This window comes from Coenobita brevimanus, chromosome 80, assembly GCF_032717465.1.
Source record: "Coenobita brevimanus isolate Jiangsu-jjx chromosome 80, ASM3271746v2, whole genome shotgun sequence".
NCBI classification, from domain to species: domain Eukaryota; kingdom Metazoa; phylum Arthropoda; class Malacostraca; order Decapoda; family Coenobitidae; genus Coenobita; species Coenobita brevimanus.
The window spans coordinates 26,642,432-26,658,483 of NC_137033.1; positions in this window are offsets into that span (position 1 = coordinate 26,642,432).

Genomic DNA, 16,052 nt, shown 5'->3' on the forward strand with positions numbered 1-16,052 from the left:
CTTAAGGGGTCCTCTTACTTCATGGCCAAACAGTAGTTCAATGGGTGAGAAGCCCAGTGATTCATTTGGAGATTCTCTTGCGGCAAATACAACAAATGGAAGACCTTTATCCCAGTCTTTCTGATGTTCCAAACAGTATTTCCTGAACATCGATTTGAGTGTTTGATGATATCTCTCCAACGCTCCTTGGGTCTGGGGATGGTAAGCTGAAGACGTGATCTGGGTGATGCCCAACTCTTTCAGAGACTGCTTGAAACATTTGACATGAAATTACTTCCCCGGTCTGACTGTACCTCCTTGGGCAGATCAAACTTCGTGAAGAACCCCAGCATTTCCTTAACCATGTTCTTTGCTGAGATATTTCTAAGTGGAATGGCTTCAGGATAACGAGTAGCCATATCAACCAGGGTCAACACATAAGAAAATCCTGAAGAAATCTTAGGAAGAGGGCCCACAATATCCACCAACACATGGGTGAAAGGCGCCTCAAAAGGAGGAATGGGAACTACAGGTGCAACCTTTTCGGTCTGATTACACTTCCCCACAACTTGACAGGTGTGACAAGACTTACAATACCAGGAAACATCTCTGAAGATACCTGGCCAGTAGAAGTGTTTCAAAATGCGTACCACAGTCTTCCTCACTCCAAGGTGTCCTGCCAAACTGGAATCATGAGCCACTCTGATGATATCCTGCCTACAAACACGAGGGATGACAACTTGATGTACAACCTCCCATTCACAGTCGGCTGATGCTGTTGGGAGTCTCCACTTCCTCATAAGTACTCCTAACTTTATATAATAACAAGTAGAAGCACCAGCTGACTCTTCCATACTGCAAGCAGAGTTAGCTAGACCTTTCAACTCAGGGTCAGCAACCTGCAACTCAACCAACTCTTGATGAGACAAATTATCAACACTACGGGGTACTGCCTCGTCTGGTGAGTGGTCCAAATTAGCAAGAAAAGTGTCAGCTAGGATAACATCATCATCATCATTATCCTCTAAGTCACCAGTAACTTTAGACTTAGCCCTAGTGACAGCACATGCAGAGAACACATCAGGGACATCACAATCCTGGGTCGCAGTCACTGGTTCACTAGACAACTGAGGAGCTGGACACACTTGACTTCCACCAATATCATTTCCAAGTAAGAAAGTTACACCTGACATTGGGAGTGTCTCAACCAACCCAACCATAACGGAACCATTAACAAAACCAGACTCTAAATTCACTCTGCACAGAGGGACAGAGAAGTAATTATTCCCGACACCTTGTAAGATTACAGTTTCATCAGAGGAATTAACATTAGAGCCTACTGTAGAACACTGGTTAGCATAAGGGATTGGCAAGCACCTGTATCACGATATATTTTAACTGATTTCCTGTCGTTACTGTCCAGAGACTGACAAAACTATCAGACAGGAAATTAGCACATGAACTCTTGAGAGTGTCACCCACGTTACTGCTCAAAAGATTAGCTTCATCATGAGAATTTAATTTACCCTTCGAAGCAGGTTCAGTTAACTCGGTTAAAGAATTCTGGGAACTCTCAAGGGTGGACACTACACCAATTGACTGAATATTTAAAGACTCCTTTTTGTTCACATCACGCTGTCTCCTGAAACATTTCTCCGTAGTATGACCAAGCTTACTACAATAATTACATTTACTTTTCTGAAATCTAGAGGTGAAGTTGGTATTTACTTCCTGAGAAACATCATCTTTATTCTCTTTCCTGTTACCTATACTCTGAGTAGAGGCAACGTATTTACTCTCAGCTTTCCTTTTTTTCTTTATAATATCTCTTATGAGTAAGAACATATTCATCAGCTAAAACTGCAGCATCAGACAAATTATCTATTCTTTTCTCATCAAGATATAGGCTTACATCTTTATTAATACACCTTTTGAAGTCCTCCAGCAAAATCATCTGCTTAAATTTATCAAAATCAGAATTTACATTCTTAGAATTTAACCACTGCTCTAACAGATCTTCTTTGATTTTTGCATACTCAACATGGGATTGCTTATCTTGCTTATAAGTTGTCCTAAATTTTACTCTATAGGCTTCAGGAACAAGCTCATAGGCCTTAAGAATCAAGCTCTTAACTACATCATAATTATCACATTGATCCTGAGGCAAAGATGCATAAGTTACTTGAGCTTTACCGGTGAGAACACTCTGTAGGAGTACTGGCCAATACTTTTTGGGCCAATTAAAACCTGTAGCTATCCTCTCAAACAACTGAAAATACTTTGTTAAATCAGATTCATTAAAAGGAGGGACAAGTTTAACATTTTTAGCCACATCAAAATCATCAGAGCTAGATGATCCAGTTCCACTTTGTTTCATGCGATACTCATGGTCTGCCTGAATCCTAGCAATTTCAATTTGTGCCTGTGCCTCCTGAATACGAGCCTGAGACTCAGCCTCCTTAGCACGAGCCTCCTGCAGCGCTAGCTGTAACATAGCTATTTCAATCTGCGTTTGCTGATCTGGAGGAGTTACATTAAACAAGCTTTTATTAATCATGTCAACAATTTGATCTTTAGAATGATGAGAGCGAACAGCAATTCCCAATTGTTGAGCAACAAGCTTAAGTTCATTCTTTGTTCTGTTTTCAATATCACACACTGTTTGCACATTTGACAAAAAATCTTTGGCTTCATCAAGAGTAGTAACAGTAGACATCATGAATAAATCACAGTCACAAAATATCAAGCAATATCCTTATGATAATATCCTGAATATCCTGATAAGAGGTTGCCAAATTTATGTTACGGAACATAGAGAGATAATGAACACTTCAAGTGAGAATACTAAAATCACTACTGTCCCGCAAAGTTCCAGGTTCAAAACAAAAGACTTAGGTAAAATTACAAGTTAAAGTTTAATGCTCAAACTAACAACTAAACATTCAGGACTCATAAGGATAATGTAATGGCAAAACAGGTTACATATATGGTTAACTGCAATAGCCTCTATTAACATGAATTTAGCAAGAGCAAATTTATCTAAGTCAGCCCTGATAAATGAGAAAACCGGATAATGCTCAGTTAAAGCAAGATATATTATTACAGATACAAAATATTATTAATATTGGCTGACATCAAAACTCTACATGAATCACAAAAACCTTACCAGGCCTACGAATTAACGCCTTAGGCCATACAGTACAAGAAAAATGGTAACAACATTTATATTCAAATTATACAGCAGCTAGATGGCTGGAGACTTCCTGAGCACTCACAAAAATAATAATACACTATACAGGGGAGGACAGAGATGTGAACAAAATGAGGAGTAGATCTAAGTGGCAATTAATGCAGAGACTGAGCTCATTATATAGGGGCCAACAGAGCTTGATACAACTTGTACGAAGGACGCGCAAATGAAGCCATAGGGGACAAAGAGTTGACAATCCTGCTCTGAACAACAGAAAGAACGACTTACTCTACTATAAGGGGGAAACGAGGGGAGTGAGGTAGAACACGCAAGCCTGGTCACTATGGAAGCCACGAGGCGAATCGTGATCAAACATGCAGCATACTGTACGTTAGAATTATACAAAGGATGATGAAATCATAGGCTATGTAACACACATGAGTGTGCAGGTTTCGTTTGAGGTGGGAGGAAAAGGATGGAGCAGGAGATGGAATGTGGTCAAACACTGTGGCAAAGCAGACTTCAAGCATATGAATGTGATTAGTAATTGAACACAGATTGAGTTCAGGGAGCATGTTGACTACTGTGGTAGAACTAAGGCAATGAAGAATGAGACACATTGCCTTATTTTACACCATTTCAAATGGTCAGAGCTGTTCTGGGGGGATAAGTGAGAGAGAGGGATAGCATAATAATCAAGAAGGGATCGAATATATAACAGGTAAAATGATCGGGCAGTGGGGATGCTAACCCCATGCAAGTCACAAGTTAGCATGCCAAGGAGTTTAAGTCTGTGGTGGAGGCGGGTGCAGATAGTGGAGACATATTAGGAGGGGTTAAAGAGGGAAGAGAGAGGAATTCTGAGATATGTATAATCCTGTACTACCTCAAGATGAAAGCTGAGGAGGGCTATTGTTGTGCAAGCAAGCCTATGAGTAAGGGATCAAGTAAACAATTTGGTTTTGGCAGTGGTGATAATCAATCCACAAGCAGATGCAGCCTGGCAGAACTTAACTAGGAGATGTTGAAAAGTGATGGGGGGAGGGGGGAAGGAGAGTGGGTGCAGATATCATCAGTATAGGTTAGGATCAGAGAGGAGCCAGGAATGGGACCTTAAAGATGAAGAAGTCTATTCATGAGAAGACTGAAGAGAAAGGGGCTAAGGACCCCACTCTGAAGTGTGCCAAGATTGAAATGTTGGTAATCACTGACCGCCTTACAAAATAGGAACCTAAGAGTAGCGGTGGGACAGGTAGCCTTCCAGCCAGCAGAAAAGGTGGCCAGAGACACCCAGGTGGGCAAGTTCATCAAGGATGACGTCATGGTTTTGATGTTGAATGTAGCTTTGAGGTCAATGAAGGCTGAACAAGAGCAGGATGTGAGGTGAGTGAATTATTCAGCAAGGCAATGTTGTGTGCTTCAACCAGGGAGGAAACCTAAGAGATGAGAGAGCTGGTCCTGAAGAAGATCGCAGAACCTTGCTAAAAGAATTCTCTCAAGGACTTTGCAGATGCAGGAAGTTAGTGAAATGGGAGAGAAATCAGAGGAATTAGGCGCAGGGATGGGGATGATAGTGCTATGGGTTCATTCTGTAGGAAGACTGCCTTCAGAGAGACTCAGGTTGAATAGTGTAAGTATGAGATTGCCAGGGACTTGAACGATGAGTCTGAGTGTGGCGTAGGTGATCCTGTCATCACATGGGGCATTTGCTGTGCCTTACAACAGCGCAAGGTGCTACCCATACTTATCACTGGTGATGGGGTGATCATCGAGGGGAGAGAGTGTGAAGCGAGCCTCTGTAATGTGTGCTAGCATGTTTTCGAAAGCAGCTGAGAGGCGAGCCTTAATGGGAGGAGACAGGGATGTTAGTTGAGATTGGGTGGACCATTTATCAACTAGGTTGTTGGCATATTCCACAGGATTGTGATGGAGAGGAGGGGAAGGAGACTCACGTGACTGAACAACTCTGGTGATAAGAAGCCAAACCCTAGATCGAGGAGTGTGGGCATTAATATGCAGGAGAAATTCATGCCAATACCCCTGGTGAACACTGTGTTTGAGGTCGTGGGAGGACCTGCAGTGAGATAGGAGTGGAGGATGTCAGCTGTGAGGTCAGTGTGGTACACAACCGCCACTCGCCGCAAGCCCTCCTGGTTGTCACGTAGACGGCGATCCCGTACCCTCTTTCTAGCCTGGTGGGCAGAGGATTTGGTGTGGTTGACTTGCAGCATGTAATGATCATAAAAAGTCTGTAGTACAGTAATTAGGGAGGTGTAAAGTTCAGTTGATGTGGTGAATGAATGACTGGCAAACGAGGTTGTTAGCATGTCCTTGAAAGTGGGTTGCAGCAGAATAGGGATATTAATTCTTTTCCTGATATGGCGGTGCTGAGAGTGTAGGTTGGGAATGGAATATGTGGCAAGGATAGCATGATGGTCAGAGATAAGAGTAGGGACAATGTCAACAGTGACAGCATGTTGTACCATGTTGCTACTTAGGACAAGATCGAAATAGCCTCTCCCAACATGAGTGGGATGAGGAGTGGGGAAAGGATGATGCAGATGATGGTTATTGGCAAAGTCATGGAGACGATGACCAATGGGAGAAACACGGGAATCGCCAGATGACGGATGAGAGTCATTAAAATTGCCCAGGTAAAGATACGTGAGGAGCAGCGAGCAGATTAAGTGGTGGGGTCACCCCCAGTTGACTGAGATAAACACTGCATATATACAAAGAGGAATTCTTGAGACTGAGGCAAATTAAGTGAATGAGGGAGGGGTGAGGAAAGGCAGGTGATCTGGTAACGAGAGTGTGAGGAAAAGAGTGACAAATGTATGTAACCAGGCCTTGGCCAGAATGGGTATGATAACAGTGGTATCCCCGAAGCCTGGGTGGGGGTTTAGGTTGATGAGAGACTGGAAAACTTCCTGAAAGCAGATAACACCAGGGTGATGAGACGAAGCATCATGAAAAGGTCAGCCAGGCGGCAGTGGAAGCTCCATATGTTCCAAGATAATATTTTATATTTTCTGGGTTTGGGAGCCATTAAGACAAGGGGGGAGACGAAGAATTGTCATGAGAGGGTTGGGGAACAGATGGTTGTGGAAGTGCGGGAAAAGGAGAGGGAGGTGGGTGGGGAGGTAGTGTAGAGAGGGGTCTCATATGTGCAGCTGCCGTGAGTGAGGGAGGTAGGAGGAGGGTGGAGGATGTAAGGGGGTGGCAGAGAGGTGAGGATGTATGTACAGTAGGATAGGAGAAAGGGAGAGAACACAGGGAGTCTTGTATGAGAGGGTGAGGCTGGGACACAGGTGGAGGGACAAGGCTGGGTGGTGGTGAGATGGGAGGAAGGGAAGGAAGAGGGATAGCAGCTGGCGGGGGTAGTTACATCAGAGTTGGTTAGTGGGTGGTGTGAGGTAGACAGAGAAACAATATTGAGATGAGACAGTACGTGCAGAAAGAGACTGCGTAGTTCCTCGTACTGATGTTGCAGGAGTCGTAGTTGATGGTCTGATGGGTGGGCCAGGGGGTGAGGAAGGGAGGGGGGATGGACAGCTTGTTGTGGGGCATGGGGAGGAAAGGAGGGGGACATGGTGTTGAACCAGTGGAGGGAGGGTGTATCGGCCGAAGAGAAACAGCAGGGTTGGTGGTAGGGGCAGGGGCAGGGTGAGTTTCGTGACGACGTGGACAGTCCAGGTGCCACGCACTGACACCCTCACACCCACACCAGGGGCACCGGAACTGCGGTTAATGTAGGAGGCGAGGGTGGGCAGCCACGGGTTCAGTGGGGGGCTGGCAGTGCAGGTTGTAGGGAGAGTTCTAGGAACTCAGGTGAGTAGGGGTCAGTGTACAAGGAGGGGGAGAGTGAACGGTGGTGGAGTGCCTGGAAGGGCAGTTTGTGATGGAATGGGGACCCCTGCACAGAACACAGCGTTTTACTGACCAGTAGTAACGTGAGATGTGGATGGACTCATAACAGTGATAACACAAAGTCTGTGATGGCGTGGCTTTGATGAAGAAATAGGGTGGAAGGAGTAGATCATAGTGGAATTCGGGAGGGGGAGGGAATCCTCCCCCTCCCAGACAACTATGGCATGGTTGATGGATTCTTCCAAAGAGTTGTACAGGCGATGTGCGTGCTTGACACCTGGTACTGTATGTTGTATAGAACTGCAACAGAACAGTTACTTGCCAAGTATTTGACTAAGAAGTCTGATAGTTTTTCCAAGTGTTGAAAAGCATCATGAAGTACAAATTTGATGCCAAAAAGCCCCTCAGTTGTTGGGGTTTGGATGAGATCGGGATAATTCCTGTTGATAGATGTTAGGGGGTGCAGGAGTCATAAGGAGAACAGCTTCAGGATGTCATGTGATGAGGTGGTGGGCAGATACTCTCTGGCGCTAGGCAACATGAATAGCAGGTGTGCATGTGGAGGGAAATGCCAGATGACACACATCAGTCGCATGGTATGACAGGAGGGAGCAGGGGCCAGGGTGAGGGTATGGGTCCACAGGAGGGGTGCTAGTGGTGAGGGCAGAGGCAGATTTATCAAGGCTGGAGGGGTGTGAATATATGACGGAGGATCGTTCTGGGTGGTTGGCACTCGGTGCTGGGGTTTAGGGGTCAGTAGCCTCCAATTCAGCATGGTCCCCTGTTGGGAAAAATGAGGCACTAGCACTAGCACTGTTATGCAGTGTGTTCTGGGTCCCGACCCCTTGGTTCCAGATAGGGTGTGGTTCTGGGATCTTTATTCCTGACCAGATCAGTGTCAGCAAAGAAGGAAAATACAAACACCACGGGTCAAAAGCACACTTATATATTATCACAGGCAAGTACATTCAAGGTTCTATGATCAAAACAAAGGAACTGCAATGACTCTAAATAACAGATACAATAATTACTCTCTACCTAGTTCAGCAAGTCTTTACCCTTTACACGGAATTACACCTTCCTGATACACAGTGTTACAAGCAAAACTTCACAGGGATGTCAGACAACACACAGTGTATCCTCTCTCTAATGCGTATGACAGTGTACCTCCGGTCCTTAACCCTATATATCCGCGTCACAGTTACGAGATCCTAGCTAATACAATGTATCCGTGTGACAGTTACGAGGCCCTAGCTAGTCTTGTCCTTACACACTTTATAGGGGAGGCTATATAATGTCTGGCGGTAGGTACAAAAGGTGTGTACCACCTGGGACGATCATACATCCTGACCCCGATGTCTAGGCGTCCTCATGACAGGCACGAGCTTCTAGATGATATATTACATCCAAATGGCCTGGATAGTGCCCTAGCTAACCTTATTCTACACACGCAGTGTAGGGGACGGATGTACACACTGTCTTGCACTAACCATTATGTGAGGGGGGGGGGGATGGAGAGTCTGCGCAGGGTGAGTACATTGGGGAGAGCAGGATGGGGGAGGGACGCAGACACTGGGGAGGACCACACTGGGGAATGCGGTTCTGTGAGGCAGTGAGTAACACTGGGGAGGGCGGTCACTGTAGGAAAACTGTCTCGTATATGGGCATCGGGCACTCCGCATGAGTAATAGAGTTCACTGTGGCATACTGGGGGTGAGTCACATTGCGGAGGGTTGAGAGAGTATTACTAGGGCTCGGGGACAGGGAGAGGTCCTGGTGAGGGATTTGGTAGGGGCACAAACAGGAATCGACTACTCACAGTTCTGGCAGAGTGGAGGACAGGCCCACGGGGCAGGAAGGCCTATGCTGGGAGCTTCAGGTGTTGGCCCGGCATGGGAGGAGGGGCACCCGTGAGTAGTACAGGGGCAGGTGCTCCGCAGGGTTGCCACAAGTCCCCGGGGAGTAAGTGGGTTGTGTATAAAGTAGCTCCCTAGCCGCTGCGGCCCAGCAGGAGGGCGGACTCTCGGGGCCGGGGCCAAAGAGGGGCAGGAGGAGCGCTGCTCGACGCCAGCCTGTGGTCGTAGTCGGGGTCCTGGGGGAGGACCAGGGGAGGCCTGGGGCTGGGGTTGGGCGTGGAGAGGGCGTCACCTGGGGTGAGCTGCTGGGGCAGCCGTCCGAGCGAGGCTGCAATCTCACTGTCGTGAGGAGGCCATCAGGGGTGAGCTGCGGCCTCTCGTCCTGGAGAAGTCCAACAACACCAGGGGCTGCAGGGACAGGACACCGGCTCTCAGGGAGGTCACATCTGCTCCGGCCTCTGGTGGGGTCCTTGAAACGAGACAAGAGTCATCCTCCTGTGAGGAGGGACAGGCAGAGGGACACCTCACTTCACCACTGGAGGGGTGGTCGGGGCGGGAGGTGCCTGTCTCCACCGAAGCCTGGAGATGGATTGGGGGAGAGCGGCCGGGGACTGACCCTCCAGACTCCATAGACCCTGATGGCGGGGAGTAGGCACCTGATGGATACGCCCGGCTATTGCTACAGCTCCGACGGAGGCTGCTCTCTGGCCTTTGGGTCTGGGACTCCTGTCCCGGAGACAGGACTAATGGACAGCGATGATTTGTCCACTGCTCCTTGTGGGGGATAGCAGCCCTTGAGGCTCCTCCTGAGCCCTCTGTCAAACAGGAGACCGGTCCAGGGGACTCAGCATCCATGGGTCTGCTTTGGAGCTTGTCTTTATAATTCCCACCCCGATTCTGGTGAGCGTTCCCTCTGCCAGAGTGTAGTGTCCTTTTCCTGCATACTGCCAGGTGGTCTGGCTGCGGTGAAGAGGGGCGTCAGGGCGCGAGGGATATAAGATGCTCTTGCCTGGAAGTTGTGATAGGTCAGCCAGCCTCCCTGTCATCTCCTAGTGGGGTGGGTATTGCTTCCCCATACTCTCCTCTTGGGGTGGTTTTGTCTGGCTCACCTCGCCGCACAGGTTTTTCACCACCCTGCTGGGGATGAAAGTCACGTCCCCCTCTTTGGAGTTGGAATGTGTTGGAATTGGCAGTGCGATGTGAGGGGATGAGGTGGCGGAGGGAGTTTGCCCAGTAGGTGTTCGTGGGTTGGGCTGAAGGTCTTGAGAGTAGTAGATGGTGAGGGATGACGAGTCAGGGATGCGTTGGAGGAGTTGCAGGAGTTGGTTAGTGCCCTGGATGTGACGTCTGCACCCTTGGTATGGGTTCCAAAAAACGGTTGTGATCTTCATATCTGGCGGTGGTGGTGGGACGTATGGAGTGAAATTTGGCTGGAGACTGGAGAGAGATGATGCTGGCATGCTTTAATGAGAGTGTTGGAGGTACATCGGCTTAGTGGGGCAGGCCACTGGGATATTATCTTGTGGGTAGTATGGTCTAGGGGTTAGGGGGGGCGATGCTGGGAGTGGAAGTAGGGGGTGGTGAGGGTGTGTGGGTGTAGTGGGCGGGTGGGGGGGATAGGCAGCCTGATCGAGTATGAGTGGTGATTAGTACAGGCGTGGGCGGAGAATGCTGGGTGGGGAATAGACGTGCTGGGGGTGGGGGGTGCAGAGGGGTTCGGTGAGGTGAGGGGCGAGCGGTTGTGGGAGTGGAGTTTGGGGGTTGATGAGCTGGCAGGGATGGGGGAGATGGGATGGAAGGGGGATAGGCAGGGGTGGAGGCCAGGGTAGAGGGTGGGCATGTGGGTGGCTGCGTGGTTGGGGAGCGGCTAGATGGGGTGTGGGCGGTCATGGTGGTGGGGCTTGGGTGGGCATCGGTGGTTGGAGGAGATGAAGGAGGGGAGGTGGAAGGGGCGTGGGTGTGTGTGGTGGGGGTGGAGGTCGGAGAGGGCGGGGTTAACGATGGTGGGGTGGTGGCCAGGGTGGGGGCATCGGATGTAGTGGGTGTGTTGGTGGAGGAGAAGGAGAGGGAACGGTAGCAGGCGTAGGAGTTATTGGGCACGGCGGAGGTGGTGAGGGACGGGGTCGGTGGGTGGTGTGGTCAGTGGGGTGGCATGCTTGTCGTGTGGGAGCGTCGCACGTGTCGATTCCTGTAGGTGTGGGTGGTGTGGTGGTATTTGGTGGTTACCTGGTATGGGTTTGGGGACGTTCACTATTTCATAGGGACCAGTGTAGCAGGGGGCAAGCTAGTTTGGGATGGGCAGGGTGGCCACCATGACCAGATCGCCAGGTTTGTAGGGGTTCGAGTGTGAGGTGTCTGGGGTGAGATCTTCGGTGTCCTGCAGGTTTTAGAGCTTCTGTTTGAGGTGGTGGAGAGGGTCAGAAGTGGTGGGCTTTGCAGGGGCCTGTAGGTGTTGATGGAGTGGGAGCAGTAGGGATGTTTCCCCAAATACCAGCTCGTATGGTGTGATGCCATCATCACGTGGACAGGCGTTCATGCCCCACTGGATTATTTTGATGTGTGCTGGCCAGTCATCGCTTTGTGTGGCTAGAATTCTGGTGCACACTTGATTTAGGAGCATGTGGTGGCTGCGCTAGCAGATGCCGTTCCCTTGTGGCCAGTAAGGGGAAGAATGGGAAATGTACCTGAGCAGGGCAGATAGTTCCATCCATACTTTTTCTGTCAACTCAGGAGAATTGTCGGACTGTAAGGCTTGGGGTATGCTGAAGTATGGAAATATGTGGCAGATCAGGACATCTGCGATGGCGAGGGCGTGATGTTCTTTTGTGGGGCATGGTATCAGAAATCTCGAATAGGTGTCTACGAATGTTATGATGTATTGGTAGGCCGATTTGGGTAGAAGGGGGCCGACGACATCAACTGATAGCAATTGCCACGATTTGCTGGCCACAAGGTGGCCAGTGGGGCCAGGAGTGTGGGTGGTGTCTTTCCCGAGGGCACACACTCGGCAGGCCTGCGTGACTTGTTGTGCTAGTTTTGAGGGATGTGGGGCCCAGAAGGTGTCGCTGAAAGTCTGGAGTAATTATTTTGTGCCCAGATGTATTTCGTTGTTAGCATGGAGGTGGGTGAGGGTGTTCATGGTGGCATTGAGGGCTATGTGGCCAGATTGAGTATACAACAGGTCTCCGTGTCACTGCAGCTTGGGGAAAATGTGGGCAGGTATCCAGTCAGGGCAGTCTTTGGCTTGCCAACGTTGTATGAGGGTTGGGGCGGCCTGGATGGCGTTCACAAGGAGTCTAGAGAGGGCGTCGGCATTTGTGTGGAGTTTGCCTGGGCGGTAGGATGTATCGAAGTTACATTCTTCCAAAGTTTCTTGCCAGAGGATAATCTGTGTGTTTTTTGGTGTCGGATTGGTGGAGCCACTGGAGGGATTGATGATCCGTGATGATCGTACAGTGGGTTCCTGCCAGATAGGTGCAAAAGTACTCGAGGGCCCAGATGATACTGAGGCACTCCCGTTTCGTGGCCGCATAGCTTTATTCCGCCTGGTTGAGGGTGCAGCTGGCACAGGCGATGATATGTTCTCTGCTGTCTTGCACCTGGGCTAGTACATCTCTGATTGCCACCAGTGAGACGTCAGTATATAAACAGAAGGGTAGAGTATAATCGGGGAAGGCAACGATGGGGGCCATGATGAGTTTATCCTTGAGAGTCCGGAAGGTTTGGAGACGATCTTCCAACCAGGTGAATGGCTCCCCTTTTTTTGTGAGGTCATGCAGCAGCTTAGCGATGGTGGCGAATATCTTAACAAAATGCCTGTAGTAGGAGGCGAGACCCATGAACGCACGGATCTCGTGTACGTTCCGAAGTAAAGGGAGTTCTGCTATGGCTTTAAGTTTCTCAGGGTCGGGAGTGATGCCCTCCTTCGATATGATGTGTCCCAGGAAAGAGACCGATTTTTGAGCCAGGACACACTTGGATGGGCGAAGTTTGAGTCTGGCATGGCGGATCCTGGAGAAGACCTGGCATAGGCGGTGGAGGTGGTCGACCCAGGTCCTACTAAAGATGATGACATCATCGAGGTAGGTGAGGCAGATCTCCCAAGTTAGGTTGCTTAGTACAGACTCCATCAGGCGGGAAAACGTGGCCGGGGTGTTGCACAGGCTGAAGGGGAGCACTTTGAACTCATAGTGCTTCCTGTTGCTGGTGGAGAAGGCAGTTTTTCCTCGGTCTTCTGGGTGCACAGGGCCCTGCCAGTAACCTGACTGCAGGTCTAAGGTGGAAAACCAAGATGCCCTGTAAAGGGATTCCAGGGAGTCGTCGATTCTTGGTAGGGGGGTGGCATCCTTTGTGGTGACATCGTTCAAGTGACGGTAATCCATGCAGAATGGGAGCATCCCGTCCTTCTTTTTGACAAGGACAACCGGAGAGGACCACGGGCTAGTTGATGGAGAAACGACGCCAGGATTTAACATGTCCTAAACCTGCCAGTCTTCCTCTGCCTGTTGCATGCAGTTCTTCCAGTGTGCAGGTTGCCGGATGGGAGGGCCCATCATGTGTATCTCGTGGGATAGGATGGTGGTGTGTCTGATGTCCATGGGTCCTGACGAGAAAATGTCCTGAAAGTCCAGGAGGAGGAGTCACAGATCGGTGGTTTGTTGTGGGGATAGGTGATCAGGAAGTGGGGGAGGGCAGGTGGGGTGGGGGGGAATGGTTGCAGGGTTCTGCTTCCTCCATCTCACCCACCACTAGACCCTTAAGGAGAGTGAGGGGTGAAGTGGAAAGATTAGCCAAGCTGACCGTGGCGAGGTGGGGGGGGAGGAAGGTGGGGGATAGGAGGCAGGAGGCGATGGCACCCACTGGTGGATTTGGGGAGAACACTATGTGGATGTCGGCGGGTCAGTGCCAGGGAATCCAGGCCTCATGGTGGGGAGGAATGGTGATGGGGGAGGAAAGCATAGCAGGGAAGGTGGGGGGTGGGGTGGTTGGGGTGGGAGCTGATTGGGGAGGGGAGGGGGGAAGTTAAAGGGGGAGGGGTGGGGTGGCGTAGCATGTGCAGATGGGTTGAGGGGGCAGATCTGGTGCCTTGTTGAAATGCAACCGCCTTCCGTGACAGTCGATGTTGGCCTGGAGTTTTTGCAGCAGATCCAGCCCCACGTAGCCATCGTAGGCACGGCAGATGGAATAAAAAATAATGAACTGGTGTCGGGCGGTTGCTTTTTGGTGTGTTTGGACATGGAGTGGCCCGTGTCTCCCCACGGATGGGCAAGGGGCCATCCCCCGCACGTACGAGGTGGGCCCAAGTGGGGAGGAGAGTTCCGAGAGATCTAGCATGACGGGAGTAGAAATGGCAATAAAGGCAGGACCTGGCTGCTCCCGTGTCAACCAGTAGTCAGGCCTTCACCCCATTTAGTCTGGCCTTATCATAGACTGGGGAGCGATACTTGTGTGAGGTGGCCCCCGCCAGCGTGGGCAGGTGCGGGGGTAGTCCTAAAAATCCAGCTGGGGTGAGGCAGCCTCTACCTCGCCGCCCAGGTCAGCTGCTTCTTCTGTGTCGGGGTTGTCGGTGGGAGAGGGAGGTTCGTCTGGTGGGTCATCCTCGATGGCCAACACCTTACGGTGCCCCAGGTTTGTAGCCCTCCGCCGGGCAGCTTTCAGCTGCTCCCAGATGTCATGTATGGGGCGGCGGTGGCTGCATGCCGTGAATTCCCAGGGACTTATGGAGATGAGGTTGGATGTTTCCCTGGGAGTGTGTTGCTCTTTGGTGGGGATGGCTCGTGGTAGGGCTGGCGGTTCCTGGGGTGGTGGGTTTGGGCGGGCGCCCGGAGTTTGTTAGGGGGCAGCTTGTGGGTAGGGACTCTGCTCACCGCTCCTATTTGTAGGGGAGTGGTGCGGGCGACGAGTAGGCGCCTCACCAACTGGATGTCCATTTTGATATCCCCAGTCGGGTTATACAGTGCTCGTCAGAAGTATCGAGCGCCCTGCGTCCCTCCTACGAAACAAACCTTTCAACATTGAGAAAACATATAAATAATGCATTTTATTTACCTTTAGTGCTTCGTAGGGTATCCTTTATGCTTCTTCACGGACCTGAGACGTCTTGGAAGTGAAAGGGCGTGGTTCCTGAGGTGCTGGAGGGGTATTTTGTCCCAGGAGTCACGAATGGCGGCTTCCAGCTTAGGCAGAGAGCTCACGTCCTTCCCTTGGAGATTCTTCTTTACGAGGTTCCAGAGGTTCTCTATCGGGTTGAGGTCTGGTCTATTGGCTGGCCAGTCTTTCATGAAAGATACCTCGCAGTCACGAAGCCAATTGGTGACCGATTTGGCCTTATGAGCAGGTGCACCGTCCTGCTGAAACACTCGTGCACCTGTGAGCTCGAAGGACTCTGGTAAATGATCACAAAGAAGCTCCAGATAAACATCCTGATTCACTCTGCAGTTCTTGGGAAGCACAACAAGCTTCCCAAAACCTTTACCAGAAAAACAACCCTATACCATGAGTGAATTAGGGTAGTAGTAGTAGTAGTTGTTCCCTAGGCAGTCTGGCCGAACAGCCCCGAGTCCCTTAGGAAGGCCATGGCTGAGACCTGGCTTTCCCACAGCGCTGTCAAAGAGTGTATGTTGTGTTGTTGGTGTAGGTGATTGTGTGCAATGCAGTCTTCCATAATGTGCTTAATAGTATGGGATGCTGTGTTGCATCCTGGACAGGCATCAGCGACGGAGTCATCCAGCCTCTTCTGGTAGCTTAAGAGGGCTGGATGGTGACCACATCTCAGCCAGGCCAGGTGGACCCTGTCCTCACAAGGAAGATAGGATTCAGAAGGGTGGATGTCAGGAGGCCGTGCATGCAGCTGTGTGTTGTCTTTAAGTGACTGAATGGAGCGGCGAGTGATCTGAGTGTGGATATGCTTCTGGAAGCTGGCCTGAGGTGGGCGAGGGGGGAGCGATGACAATATTGGTGTATGGTATCGTGTGCTGGGTGTTGTTTTGATGTTCCTTGGTGTGGGTGGATGTGCTGCCATGTATTGTTGTGGATGTTGTGGGATTGTGGAGGCGGCAGCAAGAAACTGGGTGCCTCTCATGTCTAGGTAATCCTTGACTTTGAGGACTTTGGTTTCTTGATGTAGGTGGTCTGTGGGTGTAGTAGCTGTGCAGCCT